The 16,469-nt window shown below is 55.6% G+C and overlaps 1 protein-coding gene and 1 long non-coding RNA gene across 14 annotated transcripts in view; one reads left to right on the forward strand and one right to left on the reverse strand.

The window, feature by feature from the left end:
• LOC110519337 (M1-specific T cell receptor beta chain) overlaps positions 1-16,469 on the reverse strand; it is a 123,746-nt gene that overhangs the window by 22,508 nt on the left and 84,769 nt on the right. The window lies entirely within an intron of this gene.
• Positions 1-16,469, forward strand: part of LOC149972163 (uncharacterized) — a 240,292-nt gene that overhangs the window by 13,773 nt on the left and 210,050 nt on the right. The gene's annotated exons all lie outside the window — the stretch shown is intronic.

The raw sequence follows: 16,469 nt of genomic DNA on the forward strand, positions 1-16,469 counted from the left end.
AGGAGAAGACGGAGAGCCCTAAGTCCAGACGAAGACGGAGAGCCCTAAGTCCAGAAGAAGACGGAAAGCCCTAAGTCCAGGAGAAGACGGAGAGCCCTAAGTCCAGGAGAAGACGGAGAGCCCTAAGTCCAGTAGAAGACGGAGAGCCCTAAGTCCAGGAGAAGACGGAGAGCCCTAAGTCCAGTAGAAGACGGAGAGCCCTAAGTCCAGTAGAAGACGGAGAGCCCTAAGTCCAGGAGAAGACGGAGAGCCCTAAGTCCAGGAGAAGACGGAGAGCCCTAAGTCCAGTAGAAGACGGAGAGTCCTAAGTCCAGGAGAAGACGGAGAGCCCTAAGTCCAGGAGAAGACGGAGAGCCCTAAGTCCAGGAGAAGACGGAGAGCCCTAAGTCCAGGAGAAGACGGAGAGCCATATGTCCAGAAGAAGACGGATAGCCCTAAGTCAAGGAGAAGACGGAGAGCCCTAAGTCCAGGAGAAGACGGAGAGCCCTAAGTCCAGGAGAAGACGGAGAGCCCTAAGTCCAGGAGAAGACGGAAAGCCCTAAGTCCAGGAGAAGACGGAGAGCCCTAAGTCCAGGAGAAGACGGAGAGCCCTAAGTCCAGAAGAAGACGGAAAGCCCTAAGTCCAGGAGAAGACGGAGAGCCCTAAGTCCAGAAGAAGACGGAGAGCCCTTTGTCCAGGAGAAGACGGAGAGCCCTAAGTCCAGACGAAGACGGAGAGCCCTAAGTCCAGAAGAAGACGGAAAGCCCTAAGTCCAGGAGAAGACGGAGAGCCCTAAGTCCAGGAGAAGACGGAGAGCCCTAAGTCCAGGAGAAGACAGAGAGGCCAAAGTCCAGGAGAAGACGGCGAGCCCTAAGTCCAGGAGAAGACGGAGAGCCCTAAGTCCAGAAGAAGACGGAAAGCCCTAAGTCCAGGATAAGACGGAGAGCCCTAAGTCCAGAAGAAGACGGAGAGCCCTAAGTCCAGGAGAAGACGGAGAGCCCTAAGTCCAGAAGAAGACGGATAGCCCTAAGTCCAGGAGAAGACGGAGAGCCCTAAGTCCAGAAGAAGACGGAGAGCCCTAAGTCCAGGAGAAGACGGAGAGCCCTAAGTCCAGGAGAAGATGGAGAGCCCTAAGTCCAGGAGAAGACGGAGAGCACTAAGTCCAGGAGAAGACGGAGAGCCCTAAGTCCAGGAGAAGACGGAGAACCCTAAGTCCAGAAGAAGACGGAAAGCCCTAAGTCCAGAAGAAGACGGAGAGCCCTAAGTCCAGGAGAAGACGGAGAGCCCTAAGTCCAGGAGAAGACGGAGAGCCCTAAGTCCAGGAGATGACGGAGAGTCCTAAGTCCAGGAGAAGACGGAGAGCCCTAAGTCCAGGAGAAGACGGAGAGCCCTAAGTCCAGGAGAAGACGGAGAGCCCTAAGTCCAGGAGAAGACGGAGAGCCCTAAGTCCAGGAGAAGACGGAGAGCCCTAAGTCCAGGAGAAGACGGAGAGCCCTAAGTCCAGTAGAAGACGGAGAGCCCTAAGTCCAGTAGAAGACGGAGAGCCCTAAGTCCAGGAGAAGACGGAGAGCCCTAAGTCCAGGAGAAGACGGAGAGTCCTAAGTCCAGGAGAAGACGGAGAGCCCTAAGTCCAGGAGAAGACGGAGAGCCCTAAGTCCAGGAGAAGACGGAGAGCCCTAAGTCCAGGAGAAGACGGAGAGCCCTAAGTCCAGGAGAAGACGGAGAGCCCTAAGTCCAGGAGAAGACGGAGAGCCCTAAGTCCAGGAGAAGACGGAGAGCCCTAAGTCCAGGAGAAGACGGAGAGCCCTAAGTCCAGGAGAAGACGGAGAGTCCTAAGTCCAGGAGAAGACGGAGAGCCCTAAGTCCAGGAGAAGACGGAGAGTCCAAGTCCAGGAGAAGACGGAGAGCCCTAAGTCCAGGAGGAGACGGAGAGCCCTAAGTCCAGGAGAAGACGGAGAGCCCTAAGTCCAGGAGAAGACGGAGAGCCCTAAGTCCAGGAGAAGACGGAGAGCCCTAAGTCCAGAAGAAGACGGAGAGCCCTAAGTCCAGGAGAAGACGGAGAGCCCTAAGTCCAGAAGAAGACGGAGAGCCCTAAGTCCAGGAGAAGACGGAGAGCCCTAAGTCCAGGAGAAGACGGAGAGCCCTAAGTCCAGGAGAAGACGGAGAGCCCTAAGTCCAGAAGAAGACGGAGAGCCCTAAGTCCAGGAGAAGACGGAGAGCCCTAAGTCCAGGAGAAGACGGAGAGCCCTAAGTCCAGGAGAAGACGGAGAGCCCTTTGTCCAGGAGAAGACGGAGAGCCCTAAGTCCAGACGAAGACGGAGAGCCCTAAGTCCAGAAGAAGACGGAAAGCCCTAAGTCCAGGAGAAGACGGAGAGCCCTAAGTCCAGGAGAAGACGGAGAGCCCTAAGTCCAGTAGAAGACGGAGAGCCCTAAGTCCAGGAGAAGACGGAGAGCCCTAAGTCCAGTAGAAGACGGAGAGCCCTAAGTCCAGTAGAAGACGGAGAGCCCTAAGTCCAGGAGAAGACGGAGAGCCCTAAGTCCAGGAGAAGACGGAGAGCCCTAAGTCCAGTAGAAGACGGAGAGTCCTAAGTCCAGGAGAAGACGGAGAGCCCTAAGTCCAGGAGAAGACGGAGAGCCCTAAGTCCAGGAGAAGACGGAGAGCCCTAAGTCCAGGAGAAGACGGAGAGCCATATGTCCAGAAGAAGACGGATAGCCCTAAGTCAAGGAGAAGACGGAGAGCCCTAAGTCCAGGAGAAGACGGAGAGCCCTAAGTCCAGGAGAAGACGGAGAGCCCTAAGTCCAGGAGAAGACGGAAAGCCCTAAGTCCAGGAGAAGACGGAGAGCCCTAAGTCCAGGAGAAGACGGAGAGCCCTAAGTCCAGAAGAAGACGGAAAGCCCTAAGTCCAGGAGAAGACGGAGAGCCCTAAGTCCAGAAGAAGACGGAGAGCCCTTTGTCCAGGAGAAGACGGAGAGCCCTAAGTCCAGACGAAGACGGAGAGCCCTAAGTCCAGAAGAAGACGGAAAGCCCTAAGTCCAGGAGAAGACGGAGAGCCCTAAGTCCAGGAGAAGACGGAGAGCCCTAAGTCCAGACGAAGACGGAGAGCCCTAAGTCCAGAAGAAGACGGAAAGCCCTAAGTCCAGGAGAAGACGGAGAGCCCTAAGTCCAGGAGAAGACGGAGAGCCCTAAGTCCAGTAGAAGACGGAGAGCCCTAAGTCCAGGAGAAGACGGAGAGCCCTAAGTCCAGTAGAAGACGGAGAGCCCTAAGTCCAGTAGAAGACGGAGAGCCCTAAGTCCAGGAGAAGACGGAGAGCCCTAAGTCCAGGAGAAGACGGAGAGCCCTAAGTCCAGTAGAAGACGGAGAGTCCTAAGTCCAGGAGAAGACGGAGAGCCCTAAGTCCAGGAGAAGACGGAGAGCCCTAAGTCCAGGAGAAGACGGAGAGCCCTAAGTCCAGGAGAAGACGGAGAGCCATATGTCCAGAAGAAGACGGATAGCCCTAAGTCCAGGAGAAGACGGAGAGCCCTAAGTCCAGGAGAAGACGGAGAGCCCTAAGTCCAGGAGAAGACGGAGAGCCCTAAGTCCAGGAGAAGACGGAAAGCCCTAAGTCCAGGAGAAGACGGAGAGCCCTAAGTCCAGGAGAAGACGGAGAGCCCTAAGTCCAGAAGAAGACGGAAAGCCCTAAGTCCAGGAGAAGACGGAGAGCCCTAAGTCCAGAAGAAGACGGAGAGCCCTTTGTCCAGGAGAAGACGGAGAGCCCTAAGTCCAGACGAAGACGGAGAGCCCTAAGTCCAGAAGAAGACGGAAAGCCCTAAGTCCAGGAGAAGACGGAGAGCCCTAAGTCCAGGAGAAGACGGAGAGCCCTAAGTCCAGGAGAAGACAGAGAGGCCAAAGTCCAGGAGAAGACGGCGAGCCCTAAGTCCAGGAGAAGACGGAGAGCCCTAAGTCCAGAAGAAGACGGAAAGCCCTAAGTCCAGGATAAGACGGAGAGCCCTAAGTCCAGAAGAAGACGGAGAGCCCTAAGTCCAGGAGAAGACGGAGAGCCCTAAGTCCAGAAGAAGACGGATAGCCCTAAGTCCAGGAGAAGACGGAGAGCCCTAAGTCCAGAAGAAGACGGAGAGCCCTAAGTCCAGGAGAAGACGGAGAGCCCTAAGTCCAGGAGAAGATGGAGAGCCCTAAGTCCAGGAGAAGACGGAGAGCACTAAGTCCAGGAGAAGACGGAGAGCCCTAAGTCCAGGAGAAGACGGAGAACCCTAAGTCCAGAAGAAGACGGAAAGCCCTAAGTCCAGAAGAAGACGGAGAGCCCTAAGTCCAGGAGAAGACGGAGAGCCCTAAGTCCAGGAGAAGACGGAGAGCCCTAAGTCCAGGAGATGACGGAGAGTCCTAAGTCCAGGAGAAGACGGAGAGCCCTAAGTCCAGGAGAAGACGGAGAGCCCTAAGTCCAGGAGAAGACGGAGAGCCCTAAGTCCAGGAGAAGACGGAGAGCCCTAAGTCCAGGAGAAGACGGAGAGCCCTAAGTCCAGGAGAAGACGGAGAGCCCTAAGTCCAGTAGAAGACGGAGAGCCCTAAGTCCAGTAGAAGACGGAGAGCCCTAAGTCCAGGAGAAGACGGAGAGCCCTAAGTCCAGGAGAAGACGGAGAGTCCTAAGTCCAGGAGAAGACGGAGAGCCCTAAGTCCAGGAGAAGACGGAGAGCCCTAAGTCCAGGAGAAGACGGAGAGCCCTAAGTCCAGGAGAAGACGGAGAGCCCTAAGTCCAGGAGAAGACGGAGAGCCCTAAGTCCAGGAGAAGACGGAGAGCCCTAAGTCCAGGAGAAGACGGAGAGCCCTAAGTCCAGGAGAAGACGGAGAGTCCTAAGTCCAGGAGAAGACGGAGAGCCCTAAGTCCAGGAGAAGACGGAGAGTCCAAGTCCAGGAGAAGACGGAGAGCCCTAAGTCCAGGAGGAGACGGAGAGCCCTAAGTCCAGGAGAAGACGGAGAGCCCTAAGTCCAGGAGAAGACGGAGAGCCCTAAGTCCAGGAGAAGACGGAGAGCCCTAAGTCCAGAAGAAGACGGAGAGCCCTAAGTCCAGGAGAAGACGGAGAGCCCTAAGTCCAGAAGAAGACGGAGAGCCCTAAGTCCAGAAGAAGACGGAGAGCCCTAAGTCCAGGAGAAGACGGAGAGTCCTAAGTCCAGGAGAAGACGGAGAGCCCTAAGTCCAGGAGAAGACGGAGAGCCCTAAGTCCAGGAGAAGACGGAAAGCCCTAAGTCCAGGAGAAGACGGAGAGCCCTAAGTCCAGAAGAAGACGGAGAGCCCTAAGTCCAGGAGAAGACGGAGAGCCCTAAGTCCAGAAGAAGACGGAGAGCCCTAAGTCCAGGAGAAGACGGAGAGCCCTAAGTCCAGAAGAAGACGGAGAGCCCTAAGTCCAGGAGAAGACGGAGAGCCCTAAGTCCAGAAGAAGACGGAGAGCCCTAAGTCCAGGAGAAGACGGAGAGCCCTAAGTCCAGAAGAAGACGAAGAGCCCTAAGTCCAGGAGAAGACGGAGAGCCCTAAGTCCAGGAGAAGACGGAGAGCCCTAAGTCCAGAAGAAGACGGAGAGCCCTAAGTCCAGGAGAAGACGGAGAGCCCTAAGTCCAGGAGAAGACGGAGAGCCCTAAGTCCAGGAGAAGACGGAGAGCCCTAAGTCCAGAAGAAGACGGAGAGCCCTAAGTCCAGGAGAAGACGGAGAGCCCTAAGTCCAGAAGAAGACGGAGAGCCCTAAGTCCAGGAGAAGACGGAGAGCCCTAAGTCCAGAAGAAGACGGAGAGCCCTAAGTCCAGGAGAAGACGGAGAGCCCTAATTCCAGAGGAAGACGGAGAGCCCTAAGTCCAGGAGAAGACGGAGAGCCCTAAGTCCAGAAGAAGACGAAGAGCCCTAAGTCCAGGAGAAGACGGAGAGCCCTAAGTCCAGGAGAAGACGGAGAGCCCTAAGTCCAGAAGAAGACGGAGAGCCCTAAGTCCAGGAGAAGACGGAGAGCCCTAAGTCCAGGAGAAGACGGAGAGCCCTAAGTCCAGGAGAAGACGGAGAGCCCTAAGTCCAGAAGAAGACGGAGAGCCCTAAGTCCAGGAGAAGACGGAGAGCCCTAAGTCCAGGAGAAGACGGAGAGTCCTAAGTCCAGGAGAAGACGGAGAGCCCTAAGTCCAGGAGAAGACGGAGAGCCCTAAGTCCAGGAGAAGACGGAGAGCCCTAAGTCCAGGAGAAGACGGAGAGCCCTAAGTCCAGGAGAAGACGGAGAGCCATATGTCCAGAAGAAGACGGAGAGCCCTAAGTCCAGGAGAAGACGGAGAGCCCTAAGTCCAGAAGAAGACGGAGAGCCCTAAGTCCAGGAGAAGACGGAGAGCCCTAATTCCAGGAGAAGACGGAGAGCCCTAAGTCCAGGAGAAGACGGAGAGCCCTAAGTCCAGAAGAAGACGGAGAGCCCTAAGTCCAGGAGAAGACGGAGAGCCCTAAGTCCAGGAGAAGACGGAGAGCCCTAAGTCCAGGAGAAGACTGAGAGCCCTAAGTCCAGAAGAAGACGGAGAGCCCTAAGTCCAGGAGAAGACGGAGAGCCCTAAGTCCAGGAGAAGACGGAGAGTCCTAAGTCCAGGAGAAGACGGAGAGCCCTAAGTCCAGGAGAAGACGGAGAGCCCTAAGTCCAGGAGAAGACGGAGAGCCCTAAGTCCAGGAGAAGACGGAGAGCCCTAAGTCCAGGAGAAGACGGAGAGCCATATGTCCAGAAGAAGACGGAGAGCCCTAAGTCCAGGAGAAGACGGAGAGCCCTAAGTCCAGGAGAAGACGGAGAGCCCTAAGTCCAGAAGAAGACGGAGAGCCCTAAGTCCAGAAGAAGACGGAGAGCCCTAAGTCCAGGAGAAGACGGAGAGCCCTAAGTCCAGAAGAAGACGGAGAGCCCTAAGTCCAGAAGAAGACGGAGAGCCCTAAGTCCAGGAGAAGACGGAGAGTCCTAAGTCCAGGAGAAGACGGAGAGCCCTAAGTCCAGGAGAAGACGGAGAGCCCTAAGTCCAGGAGAAGACGGAGAGCCCTAAGTCCAGGAGAAGACGGAGAGCCCTAAGTCCAGGACAAGACGGAGAGCCCTAAGTCCAGGAGAAGACGGAGAGCCCTAAGTCCAGAAGAAGACGGAGAGCCCTAAGTCCAGGAGAAGACGGAGAGCCCTAAGTCCAGAAGAAGACGGAGAGCCCTAAGTCCAGGAGAAGACGGAGAGCCCTAAGTCCAGAAGAAGACGGAGAGCCCTAAGTCCAGGAGAAGACGGAGAGCCCTAAGTCCAGAAGAAGACGAAGAGCCCTAAGTCCAGGAGAAGACGGAGAGCCCTAAGTCCAGGAGAAGACGGAGAGCCCTAAGTCCAGAAGAAGACGGAGAGCCCTAAGTCCAGGAGAAGACGGAGAGCCCTAAGTCCAGGAGAAGACGGAGAGCCCTAAGTCCAGGAGAAGACGGAGAGCCCTAAGTCCAGAAGAAGACGGAGAGCCCTAAGTCCAGGAGAAGACGGAGAACCCTAAGTCCAGAAGAAGACGGAAAGCCCTAAGTCCAGGAGAAGACGGAGAGCCCTAAGTCCAGGAGAAGACGGAGAGCCCTAAGTCCAGAAGAAGACGGAAAGCCCTAAGTCCAGGAGAAGACGGAGAGCCCTAAGTCCAGAAGAAGACGGAGAGCCCTAAGTCCAGGAGAAGACGGATAGCCCTAAGTCCAGGAGAAGACGGAGAGCCCTAAGTCCAGAAGAAGACGGAGAGCCCTAAGTCCAGGACAAGACGGAGAGCCCTAAGTCCAGGAGAAGACGGAGAGCCCTAAGTCCAGGAGAAGACGGAGAGCCCTAAGTCCAGGAGAAGACGGAGAACCCTAAGTCCAGGAGAAGACGGAAAGCCCTAAGTCCAGGAGAAGACGGAGAGCCCTAAGTCCAGGAGAAGACGGAGAGCCCTAAGTCCAGAAGAAGACGGAAAGCCCTAAGTCCAGGAGAAGACGGAGAGCCCTAAGTCCAGAAGAAGACGGAGAGCCCTAAGTCCAGAAGAAGACGGAGAGCCCTAAGTCCAGAAGAAGACGGAAAGCCCTAAGTCCAGGAGAAGACGGAGAGCCCTAAGTCCAGGAGAAGACGGAGAGCCCTAAGTCCAGGAGAAGACAGAGAGGCCAAAGTCCAGAAGAAGACGGAGAGCCCTAAGTCCAGGAGAAGACGGATAGCCCTAAGTCCAGGAGAAGACGGAGAGCCCTAAGTCCAGGAGAAGACGGAGAACCCTAAGTCCAGAAGAAGACGGAAAGCCCTAAGTCCAGGAGAAGACGGAGAGCCCTAAGTCCAGGAGAAGACGGAGAGCCCTAAGTCCAGAAGAAGACGGAAAGCCCTAAGTCCAGGAGAAGACGGAGAGCCCTAAGTCCAGAAGAAGACGGAGAGCCCTAAGTCCAGGAGAAGACGGATAGCCCTAAGTCCAGGAGAAGACGGAGAGCCCTAAGTCCAGAAGAAGACGGAGAGCCCTAAGTCCAGGACAAGACGGAGAGCCCTAAGTCCAGGAGAAGACGGAGAGCCCTAAGTCCAGGAGAAGACGGAGAGCCCTAAGTCCAGGAGAAGACGGAGAGCCCTAAGTCCAGGAGAAGAAGGAGAACCCTAAGTCCAGAAGAAGACGGAAAGCCCTAAGTCCAGGAGAAGACGGAGAGCCCTAAGTCCAGGAGAAGACGGAGAGCCCTAAGTCCAGAAGAAGACGGAAAGCCCTAAGTCCAGGAGAAGACGGAGAGCCCTAAGTCCAGAAGAAGACGGAGAGCCCTAAGTCCAGGAGAAGACGGAGAGCCCTAAGTCCAGAAGAAGACGGAGAGCCCTAAGTCCAGAAGAAGACGGAAAGCCCTAAGTCCAGGAGAAGACGGAGAGCCCTAAGTCCAGGAGAAGACGGAGAGCCCTAAGTCCAGGAGAAGACAGAGAGGCCAAAGTCCAGGAGAAGACGGCGAGGCCTAAGTCCAGGAGAAGACGGAGAGCCCTAAGTCCAGAAGAAGACGGAAAGCCCTAAGTCCAGGAGAAGACGGAGAGCCCTAAGTCCAGGAGAAGACGGAGAGCCCTAAGTCCAGAAGAAGACGGAAAGCCCTAAGTCCAGGAGAAGACGGAGAGCCCTAAGTCCAGAAGATGACGGAAAGCCCTAAGTCCAGGATAAGACGGAGAGCCCTAAGTCCAGAAGAAGACGGAGAGCCCTAAGTCCAGGAGAAGACGGAGAGCCCTAAGTCCAGAAGAAGACGGAGAGCCCTAAGTCCAGGAGAAGATGGAGAGCCCTAAGTCCAGGAGAAGACGGAGAGCCCTAAGTCCAGGAGAAGACGGAGAGCCCTAAGTCCAGGAGAAGACGGAGAGCCCTAAGTCCAGGAGAAGACGGAGAACCCTAAGTCCAGAAGAAGACGGAAAGCCCTAAGTCCAGAAGAAGACGGAACGCCCTAAGTCCAGGAGAAGACGGAGAGCCCTAAGTCCAGAAGAAGACGGAAAGCCCTAAGTCCAGGAGAAGACGGAGAGCCCTAAATCCAGGAGAAGACGGAGAGCCCTAAGTCCAGGAGAAGACGGAGAGCCCTAAGTCCAGGAGAAGACGGAGAGCCCTAAGTCCAGGAGAAGACGGAGAACCCTAAGTCCAGAAGAAGATGGAAAGCCCTAAGTCCAGGAGAAGACGGAGAGCCCTAAGTCCAGGAGAAGACGGAGAGCCCTAAGTCCAGAAGAAGACGGAAAGCCCTAAGTCCAGGAGAAGACGGAGAGCCCTAAGTCCAGAAGAAGACGGAGAGCCCTAAGTCCAGGAGAAGACGGAGGGCCCTAAGTCCAGAAGAAGACGGAGAGCCCTAAGTCCAGAAGAAGACGGAAAGCCCTAAGTCCAGGAGAAGACGGAGAGCCCTAAGTCCAGGAGAAGACGGAGAGCCCTAAGTCCAGGAGAAGACAGAGAGGCCAAAGTCCAGGAGAAGACGGCGACCCTAAGTCCAGGAGAAGACGGAGAGCCCTAAGTCCAGAAGAAGACGGAAAGCCCTAAGTCCAGGAGAAGACGGAGAGCCCTAAGTCCAGGAGAAGACGGAGAGCCCTAAGTCCAGAAGAAGACGGAAAGCCCTAAGTCCAGGAGAAGACGGAGAGCCCTAAGTCCAGAAGAAGACGGAAAGCCCTAAGTCCAGGATAAGACGGAGAGCCCTAAGTCCAGAAGAAGACGGAGAGCCCTAAGTCCAGGAGAAGACGGAGAGCCCTAAGTCCAGAAGAAGACGGATAGCCCTAAGTCCAGGAGAAGACGGAGAGCCCTAAGTCCAGAAGAAGACGGAGAGCCCTAAGTCCAGGAGAAGACGGAGAGCCCTAAGTCCAGGAGAAGACGGAGAGCCCTAAGTCCAGGAGAAGACGGAGAGCCCTAAGTCCAGGAGAAGACGGAGAGCCCTAAGTCCAGGAGAAGACGGAGAACCCTAAGTCCAGGAGAAGACGGAGAGCCCTAAGTCCAGGAGAAGACGGAGAGCCCTAAGTCCAGAAGAACACGGAGAGCACTAAGTCCAGGAGAAGACGGAGAGCCCTAAGTCCAGGAGAAGACGGAGAGCCCTAAGTCCAGAAGAAGACGGAGAGCCCTAAGTCCAGGAGAAGACGGAGAGCCCTAAGTCCAGAAGAAGACGGAGAGCCCTAAGTCCAGGAGAAGACGGAGAGCCCTAAGTCCAGAAGAAGACGGAGAGCCCTAAGTCCAGGAGAAGACGGAGAGCCCTAAGTCCAGAAGAAGACGGAGAGCCCTAAGTCCAGGAGAAGACGGAGAGCCCTAAGTCCAGAAGAAGACGAAGAGCCCTAAGTCCAGGAGAAGACGGAGAGCCCTAAGTCCAGGAGAAGACGGAGAGCCCTAAGTCCAGAAGAAGACGGAGAGCCCTAAGTCCAGGAGAAGACGGAGAGCCCTAAGTCCAGGAGAAGACGGAGAGCCCTAAGTCCAGGAGAAGACGGAGAGCCCTAAGTCCAGAAGAAGACGGAGAGCCCTAAGTCCAGGAGAAGACGGAGAGCCCTAAGTCCAGAAGAAGACGGAGAGCCCTAAGTCCAGGAGAAGACGGAGAGCCCTAAGTCCAGAAGAAGACGGAGAGCCCTAAGTCCAGGAGAAGACGGAGAGCCCTAATTCCAGAGGAAGACGGAGAGCCCTAAGTCCAGGAGAAGACGGAGAGCCCTAAGTCCAGAAGAAGACGAAGAGCCCTAAGTCCAGGAGAAGACGGAGAGCCCTAAGTCCAGGAGAAGACGGAGAGCCCTAAGTCCAGAAGAAGACGGAGAGCCCTAAGTCCAGGAGAAGACGGAGAGCCCTAAGTCCAGGAGAAGACGGAGAGCCCTAAGTCCAGGAGAAGACGGAGAGCCCTAAGTCCAGAAGAAGACGGAGAGCCCTAAGTCCAGGAGAAGACGGAGAGCCCTAAGTCCAGGAGAAGACGGAGAGTCCTAAGTCCAGGAGAAGACGGAGAGCCCTAAGTCCAGGAGAAGACGGAGAGCCCTAAGTCCAGGAGAAGACGGAGAGCCCTAAGTCCAGGAGAAGACGGAGAGCCCTAAGTCCAGGAGAAGACGGAGAGCCATATGTCCAGAAGAAGACGGAGAGCCCTAAGTCCAGGAGAAGACGGAGAGCCCTAAGTCCAGAAGAAGACGGAGAGCCCTAAGTCCAGGAGAAGACGGAGAGCCCTAATTCCAGGAGAAGACGGAGAGCCCTAAGTCCAGGAGAAGACGGAGAGCCCTAAGTCCAGAAGAAGACGGAGAGCCCTAAGTCCAGGAGAAGACGGAGAGCCCTAAGTCCAGGAGAAGACGGAGAGCCCTAAGTCCAGGAGAAGACTGAGAGCCCTAAGTCCAGAAGAAGACGGAGAGCCCTAAGTCCAGGAGAAGACGGAGAGCCCTAAGTCCAGGAGAAGACGGAGAGTCCTAAGTCCAGGAGAAGACGGAGAGCCCTAAGTCCAGGAGAAGACGGAGAGCCCTAAGTCCAGGAGAAGACGGAGAGCCCTAAGTCCAGGAGAAGACGGAGAGCCCTAAGTCCAGGAGAAGACGGAGAGCCATATGTCCAGAAGAAGACGGAGAGCCCTAAGTCCAGGAGAAGACGGAGAGCCCTAAGTCCAGGAGAAGACGGAGAGCCCTAAGTCCAGAAGAAGACTGAGAGCCCTAAGTCCAGAAGAAGACGGAGAGCCCTAAGTCCAGGAGAAGACGGAGAGCCCTAAGTCCAGAAGAAGACGGAGAGCCCTAAGTCCAGAAGAAGACGGAGAGCCCTAAGTCCAGGAGAAGACGGAGAGTCCTAAGTCCAGGAGAAGACGGAGAGCCCTAAGTCCAGGAGAAGACGGAGAGCCCTAAGTCCAGGAGAAGACGGAGAGCCCTAAGTCCAGGAGAAGACGGAGAGCCCTAAGTCCAGGACAAGACGGAGAGCCCTAAGTCCAGGAGAAGACGGAGAGCCCTAAGTCCAGAAGAAGACGGAGAGCCCTAAGTCCAGGAGAAGACGGAGAGCCCTAAGTCCAGAAGAAGACGGAGAGCCCTAAGTCCAGGAGAAGACGGAGAGCCCTAAGTCCAGAAGAAGACGGAGAGCCCTAAGTCCAGGAGAAGACGGAGAGCCCTAAGTCCAGAAGAAGACGAAGAGCCCTAAGTCCAGGAGAAGACGGAGAGCCCTAAGTCCAGGAGAAGACGGAGAGCCCTAAGTCCAGAAGAAGACGGAGAGCCCTAAGTCCAGGAGAAGACGGAGAGCCCTAAGTCCAGGAGAAGACGGAGAGCCCTAAGTCCAGGAGAAGACGGAGAGCCCTAAGTCCAGAAGAAGACGGAGAGCCCTAAGTCCAGGAGAAGACGGAGAACCCTAAGTCCAGAAGAAGACGGAAAGCCCTAAGTCCAGGAGAAGACGGAGAGCCCTAAGTCCAGGAGAAGACGGAGAGCCCTAAGTCCAGAAGAAGACGGAAAGCCCTAAGTCCAGGAGAAGACGGAGAGCCCTAAGTCCAGAAGAAGACGGAGAGCCCTAAGTCCAGGAGAAGACGGATAGCCCTAAGTCCAGGAGAAGACGGAGAGCCCTAAGTCCAGAAGAAGACGGAGAGCCCTAAGTCCAGGACAAGACGGAGAGCCCTAAGTCCAGGAGAAGACGGAGAGCCCTAAGTCCAGGAGAAGACGGAGAGCCCTAAGTCCAGGAGAAGACGGAGAGCCCTAAGTCCAGGAGAAGACGGAGAACCCTAAGTCCAGGAGAAGACGGAAAGCCCTAAGTCCAGGAGAAGACGGAGAGCCCTAAGTCCAGGAGAAGACGGAGAGCCCTAAGTCCAGAAGAAGACGGAAAGCCCTAAGTCCAGGAGAAGACGGAGAGCCCTAAGTCCAGAAGAAGACGGAGAGCCCTAAGTCCAGAAGAAGACGGAGAGCCCTAAGTCCAGAAGAAGACGGAAAGCCCTAAGTCCAGGAGAAGACGGAGAGCCCTAAGTCCAGGAGAAGACGGAGAGCCCTAAGTCCAGGAGAAGACAGAGAGGCCAAAGTCCAGGAGAAGACGGCGAGGCCTAAGTCCAGGAGAAGACGGAGAGCCCTAAGTCCAGAAGAAGACGGAAAGCCCTAAGTCCAGGAGAAGACGGAGAGCCCTAAGTCCAGGAGAAGACGGAGAGCCCTAAGTCCAGGAGAAGACGGAGAGCCCTAAGTCCAGGAGAAGACGGAGAGCCCTAAGTCCAGGAGAAGACGGAGAAACCCTAAGTCCAGAAGAAGACGGAAAGCCCTAAGTCCAGGAGAAGACGGAGAGCCCTAAGTCCAGAAGAAGACGGAAAGCCCTAAGTCCAGGAGAGGACGGAGAGCCCTAAGTCCAGAAGAAGACGGAGAGCCCTAAGTCCAGGAGAAGACGGATAGCCCTAAGTCCAGGAGAAGACGGAGAGCCCTAAGTCCAGGAGAAGACGGAGAACCCTAAGTCCAGAAGAAGACGGAAAGCCCTAAGTCCAGGAGAAGACGGAGAGCCCTAAGTCCAGGAGAAGACGGAGAGCCCTAAGTCCAGAAGAAGACGGAAAGCCCTAAGTCCAGGAGAAGACGGAGAGCCCTAAGTCCAGAAGAAGACGGAGAGCCCTAAGTCCAGGAGAAGACGGATAGCCCTAAGTCCAGGAGAAGACGGAGAGCCCTAAGTCCAGAAGAAGACGGAGAGCCCTAAGTCCAGGACAAGACGGAGAGCCCTAAGTCCAGGAGAAGACGGAGAGCCCTAAGTCCAGGAGAAGACGGAGAGCCCTAAGTCCAGGAGAAGACGGAGAGCCCTAAGTCCAGGAGAAGAAGGAGAACCCTAAGTCCAGAAGAAGACGGAAAGCCCTAAGTCCAGGAGAAGACGGAGAGCCCTAAGTCCAGGAGAAGACGGAGAGCCCTAAGTCCAGAAGAAGACGGAAAGCCCTAAGTCCAGGAGAAGACGGAGAGCCCTAAGTCCAGAAGAAGACGGAGAGCCCTAAGTCCAGGAGAAGACGGAGAGCCCTAAGTCCAGAAGAAGACGGAGAGCCCTAAGTCCAGAAGAAGACGGAAAGCCCTAAGTCCAGGAGAAGACGGAGAGCCCTAAGTCCAGGAGAAGACGGAGAGCCCTAAGTCCAGGAGAAGACAGAGAGGCCAAAGTCCAGGAGAAGACGGCGAGGCCTAAGTCCAGGAGAAGACGGAGAGCCCTAAGTCCAGAAGAAGACGGAAAGCCCTAAGTCCAGGAGAAGACGGAGAGCCCTAAGTCCAGGAGAAGACGGAGAGCCCTAAGTCCAGAAGAAGACGGAAAGCCCTAAGTCCAGGAGAAGACGGAGAGCCCTAAGTCCAGAAGATGACGGAAAGCCCTAAGTCCAGGATAAGACGGAGAGCCCTAAGTCCAGAAGAAGACGGAGAGCCCTAAGTCCAGGAGAAGACGGAGAGCCCTAAGTCCAGAAGAAGACGGAGAGCCCTAAGTCCAGGAGAAGATGGAGAGCCCTAAGTCCAGGAGAAGACGGAGAGCCCTAAGTCCAGGAGAAGACGGAGAGCCCTAAGTCCAGGAGAAGACGGAGAGCCCTAAGTCCAGGAGAAGACGGAGAACCCTAAGTCCAGAAGAAGACGGAAAGCCCTAAGTCCAGAAGAAGACAGAACGCCCTAAGTCCAGGAGAAGACGGAGAGCCCTAAGTCCAGGAGAAGACGGAGAGCCCTAAGTCCAGAAGAAGACGGAAAGCCCTAAGTCCAGGAGAAGACGGAGAGCCCTAAATCCAGGAGAAGACGGAGAGCCCTAAGTCCAGGAGAAGACGGAGAGCCCTAAGTCCAGGAGAAGACGGAGAGCCCTAAGTCCAGGAGAAGACGGAGAACCCTAAGTCCAGAAGAAGATGGAAAGCCCTAAGTCCAGGAGAAGACGGAGAGCCCTAAGTCCAGGAGAAGACGGAGAGCCCTAAGTCCAGAAGAAGACGGAAAGCCCTAAGTCCAGGAGAAGACGGAGAGCCCTAAGTCCAGAAGAAGACGGAGAGCCCTAAGTCCAGGAGAAGACGGAGGGCCCTAAGTCCAGAAGAAGACGGAGAGCCCTAAGTCCAGAAGAAGACGGAAAGCCCTAAGTCCAGGAGAAGACGGAGAGCCCTAAGTCCAGGTGAAGACGGAGAGCCCTAAGTCCAGGAGAAGACAGAGAGGCCAAAGTCCAGGAGAAGACGGCGACCCTAAGTCCAGGAGAAGACGGAGAGCCCTAAGTCCAGAAGAAGACGGAAAGCCCTAAGTCCAGGAGAAGACGGAGAGCCCTAAGTCCAGAAGAAGACGGAAAGCCCTAAGTCCAGGAGAAGACGGAGAGCCCTAAGTCCAGGAGAAGACGGAGAGCCCTAAGTCCAGGAGAAGACAGAGAGGCCTAAGTCCAGGAGAAGACGGCGAGCCCTAAGTCCAGGAGAAGACGGAGAGCCCTAAGTCCAGAAGAAGACGGAAAGCCCTAAGTCCAGGAGAAGACGGAGAGCCCTAAGTCCAGGAGAAGACGGAGAGCCCTAAGTCCAGGAGAAGACGGAAAGCCCTAAGTCCAGGAGAAGACGGAGAGCCCTAAGTCCAGGAGAATACAGAGAGGCCTAAGTCCAGGAGAAGACGGCGAGCCCTAAGTCCAGGAGAAGACGGAGAGCCCTAAGTCCAGAAGAAGACGGAAAGCCCTAAGTCCAGGAGAAGACGGAGAGCCCTAAGTCCAGGAGAAGACGGAGAGCCCTAAGTCCAGAAGAAGACGGAAAGCCCTAAGTCCAGGAGAAGACGGAGAGCCCTAAGTCCAGAAGAAGACGGAAAGCCCTAAGTCCAGGAGAAGACGGAGAGCCCTAAGTCCAGAAGAAGACGGAGAGCCCTAAGTCCAGAAGAAGACGGAGAGCCCTAAGTCTAGAAGAAGACGGAGAGCCCTAAGTCCAGAAGAAGACGGAGAGCCCTAAGTCCAGAAGAAGACGGAGAGCCCTAAGTCCAGGGGAAGACGGAGAGCCCTAAGTCCAGAAGAAGACGGAGAGCCCTAAGTCCAGGAGAAGACGGAGAGCCCTAAGTCCAGAAGAAGACGGAGAGCCCTAAGTCCAGGAGAAGACGGAGAGCCCTAAGTCCAGGAGAAGACGGAGAGCCCTAAGTCCAGAAGAAGATGGAGAGCCCTAAGTCCAGAAGAAGACGGAG

Source organism: Oncorhynchus mykiss, chromosome 25 (assembly GCF_057628025.1).
Source record: "Oncorhynchus mykiss isolate SJ-2025 chromosome 25, ASM5762802v1, whole genome shotgun sequence".
Taxonomy (NCBI): domain Eukaryota; kingdom Metazoa; phylum Chordata; class Actinopteri; order Salmoniformes; family Salmonidae; genus Oncorhynchus; species Oncorhynchus mykiss.